Raw genomic sequence first — 4,953 nt, forward strand, 5'->3', positions numbered from 1 at the left:
ATGTACTCACAGACTACTTTTAAATTTAGCCACTCAGGTGTAGGACTAACTAGTCCTTAACAATCTGACGGAAAGCCTTTAAACATGAGTGGGAAGAGTCTCACCACACACTCATTTTTCTGTCCGAGCGTGTTAAATGAGGAAAAGGGTGCTCAGCAAGCCAGCCATGGATGTTAAACTATATCAAAAATGCTATACTGGCACGGAATCGTGCAAAACCAACAAGGTAAAATTTAGAGAAAATGAGTAGCTTTAATTTGGATCAGATATTTTCTTTTAATCGTGGTATTATTGTAATCAAGGCATTGAAGAGTTCATGAATATGTATTAGATGGTAATGTATCTTTTTAAAAGGGATCGTGAACGCAGTTTGTGAAAGAAAATTGCTGACAATAAACTTGGGCTCATAAACCTAAATTAGATGGAGAAGAAATATAAATTTTCAAAACAAGTACTTAATCACAAAAGGAAATACATAAAAGAAATTCTTTGAATATGAAATTGAGATCAGAAGCAGAAGAAAGTTATTAAATATTTTTCAATCTAAAAGCTTTTAAAATTTGAAAAACATTTCATCTTGACGTGAAATATGTTGGAGGTTTAAATCTCTTCTTGCCCATGTTGATTATTCGTTACACCCCAAGGACATAAATATATACAACTCCCTAAATCTCTGTCTCTCTCATGCACAAATCTGTGACTATTTTCAGTCTTTTTAATTTTGGATAGGTGTCATTTTAGAGAACATGAACAGGTTCATATTACACAAACGTTAGTCGCTTTAGAAATTTTTAAATTAATGCAACTATACGTGTCAAAATGGAGAAACAAATTGAAGACACTAATGGCTGAAGAAAAAATAATTTCAGTACAAATTCACAAGGACCAACATACATACATACATACATACATACATACATACATACATACATACATACATATGGTTATATTTATATGGATAAATAGGGTAATACTTGTAACAGCTCATGTAGGACACACGATACTAATTATACGAAGAGGCAGAATAAGGTTATTACATATTTTTACAATCTAATAGTTTTTAAATTTTGAAACACGTTTAATCATGACGTGAAATATGTTGGAGATTTAGATCTCTTCTCGCCCGTGTTGATTTCTCGCTAAAGCCCACGGACATAAATATATTATCTCTCTCTCTCTCTCTCTCGTGCATAAATTTATGATTGTTTTCAGGCTTTTTCATTTTGGATAAGTGTAATTGTGGAGAATATGAACATCTTCATATTTCATAAACATTAGTATCTTTAGAAAGTATTAAACTAACTCTCAACTATACGTGTTGAAATCCAGAATCAAATGTTTGACACTACTGGCTTAAAAACAAATCATGCTTTTCAGTCCAAATTTGCAAAGCAGAAAGTCCACACAGGCGAACAACCATCCGCCGACACACACACATACATACATACATACATACATATATACATACATACATACATGCATGCATGCATGCATACAGACAGACATACATACATACGTACATACATACATACATACATACATACAAACGCACGTTAATGAATACATACATACTAACATACATAGATACATACAGACATACATACATAGATACATACATACATACGTACGTACGTGTGTTCGTACAGGAATAGTGTTATATATATATATAAGTATGTATATATATATATATATATATATATATATATATATATATATATATATATATATATATATATATATATATATATATATATATATATATATATATATATATACATAAAACTACACACAAACATACTACCTTAACCTCTGGCCATAGCAGCGCCAAAACATGTAAGGCATTCGAATCAAAATTAAATCTCTGTATAGTAAACTTCAGCAAAGTGGCGTACAGTCAGAGATTGAAATTTAAGCGACTTATAAAAAGCCAACTCCTAGAAGTATATAAAAGTCTAGATCTTTAAGCATTTAACGTTACACAAGGACCGATCCTAGAAAGTATGTTTCTCGCTGAATGTATAAATATCACCCATATGGTATCGTGTTTGGGTAAAAACAAAAACGTCTAGGTGTTACAATATTCTATGAAAATATTTGAAGAACAAATTATGTGCATAGGGTGTGATCAATTGTTGTAAATAATCAATCATGGATTAGACTAAATGTCAATTGTATAGTGAGTTCAAAATACCGGTGTCCTGGCCACGGATAGCAACAGGGCATCACCTCTTGAAATCTGGAATGTCGTAGTAATGATTGTTCTGAATGGCCTCACTGTCCGTGTAATTTAGAAAGTTGATCGATTTGCACATTTGTTTACAGAGACGGCCAGAAATATGCATTAACAGTAATGACGTAACTGACAAGATCTGAAATCCAAACTATCATCAACGTTCTGCATGAAAATCAAGAATGTATGATGCATATATTTTGTTAATTTTAAAATTCGAAGAAAAATAAAATTTATAAATAAATGTCTACTCAAATTCAGTAGGTGAAATTAATCCATTGTCATGACCTGTTCATATACATAAAACTGTCGATTCATTTTGGATACTGATTTCATTAGGTTTGCTCCGCTTGAATTATAAGCCGATGATGTTTAGAAGAAAATAATGTACACTGAGTGTATGACTTTAAGCTTTGTCAGAGAACTCTAACAAATTTAAATACAGTATAAGTCGTGCAATGTATTTAACCTAAAATATGACAAATCTACCCGATACATGAGTTACAGTTGTCAATGTAACACCTAGATCCATTACATAGTTACTTCAATCTCTAATATGAAACATCTGGCCCATATTTTTATTTGTTTTGAAGTTATTAACAGCTGCTTCAATGTAATTAGAAGCATTTCATAATAATGTAAGGCAGTAGTAAATGGGGACGATTTAGGGACAGTGGGACTTATCATTAAAAACACCCCTGGGACGATATAGGGACTATGTAAATTTAACATGGGGAAAAATCGTGGGACGATATAGTGACAATGGGAATTTAACATGGGGAATAAATCGTGGGACTGTCTAGGGACAAGGGGAAATTTAACATGGGAATAAATCGTGGGTCTGTATAAGGACAATGGGAAATTAACAAGGGAAACGGAACAGGGTCGGGACCCTATTTTAATACGGTCCCGACCTGATCTGATGGGTCTATGGAAAGGGAACAGTGGAGAGGGATATAAAACACACACACACACACACACACACACACAGAGGAATTTAACATGGTGGGCCTGTCTAGGGACAATGATGGTAGAGGGCTAAACACAACAGAGACAGAGACAGACATACACAAGTAAAAGCCTGAGATTTATATATAAAGCATTACTGAGACCTGAAATTTTGCCCGGGTGTTCAAAAATTTGCATAATTGTAATGATGCTATAAATAGCTATAATCAAGGAAAAGCTCAACGACAAAATGGATTTGACTAAAAGTAAGGCTATAATGACGAAATTGTCCCACAATTTAAAACATATCCACGAAAATTAAGTTACAATGGTTTAGACTAAAATGGATAAAATTAGTTACTACTTACAATATCAACTTGTGTGACGATCGTGGATAAACACCCATGTATCTATAATCAGCTTAAATTCCTATGAAATCTAACTATCTATTTATACTACAACTTGTGGGTTATTCCTTTGGAAAATCCCACTATCTTTTCATAGCCTCAGCTTGAGTGACGCTCCTGTTTATGAACTCTAGTACATATGTATAGCTGCAACCTGTGGAAAACCCCAAGTCCATAGTTATAGTCTCAAAATTTCCAGAGTCAGTGACGTCACTGTACTGAACACTAGGGGATAAATGACAACAGTGTTGCAACTGGCTGACCTGAATACGCGCTACTGTAGGTAGGTAGATAGAGTGTATTTGAGAGGGATAAAGTGAGTTTTATAGGGACAAAGAGAGACCAATACATACACACACACACACAGATCGAAGAATAAAACCCAAATTAAAATATACTATCCATACATACGTACGCGAATGCATACAATCCCGAAATATACTATCCACACAACGTCGCTAACGCATACAAACCCCAATTATACTATCCACACAAACGTGCGCGAACGCATACAAACCCCAAATATACTATCCACGCAACGTCGCTAACGCATACAAACCCCAAATATACTATCAACAGAAACGTACGCGAACGCATACAAACCCGAAATATACTATCCACACAACGTCGCTAACGCATACAAACCCCAAATATACTATCCATACAAACGTACGCGAACGCATACAATCCCGAAATATACTATCCACACAACGTCGCTAACGCATACAAACCCCAATTATACTATCCACACAAACGTGCGCGAACGCATACAAACCCCAAATATACTATCCACGCAACGTCGCTAACGCATACAAACCCCAAATATACTATCAACAGAAACGTACGCGAACGCATACAAACCCGAAATATACTATCCAAACAACGTCGCTAACGCATACAAACCCCAAATATATTATCCACACAAAAGTACGCGAACACATACCAATTCCAAATATGATATCCATACAAACGTACGCGAACGCATACAAACCCGAAATATGCTATCCACACAACGTCGCTAACGTATACAAACCCCAAACATAATATCTACACAAACGTACACGAACGCATACAAACCCCAAATATACTATCCACACAAACGTACGAGAACGCATACAAACCCCAAATATACTAACCACACAACGTCGCTAACGCGTACAAACCCCAAATATACTAACCACACAACGTCGCTAACGCGTACAAACCCCAAATATACTATCCACACAAACCTACGCGAGCGCATACAAACCGCAAATATACTATCCATACAAACGCACGCGAACGCATACAAACCCCAAATATACTATCCACACAAACGTACGAGAACGCATACAAACCCCAAATATACTATTCACACAACGTCGCTAA

Source organism: Sinohyriopsis cumingii, unplaced genomic scaffold, assembly GCF_028554795.1.
Source record: "Sinohyriopsis cumingii isolate HCF-2022 unplaced genomic scaffold, ASM2855479v2 utg002455l, whole genome shotgun sequence".
NCBI lineage: Eukaryota > Metazoa > Mollusca > Bivalvia > Unionida > Unionidae > Sinohyriopsis > Sinohyriopsis cumingii.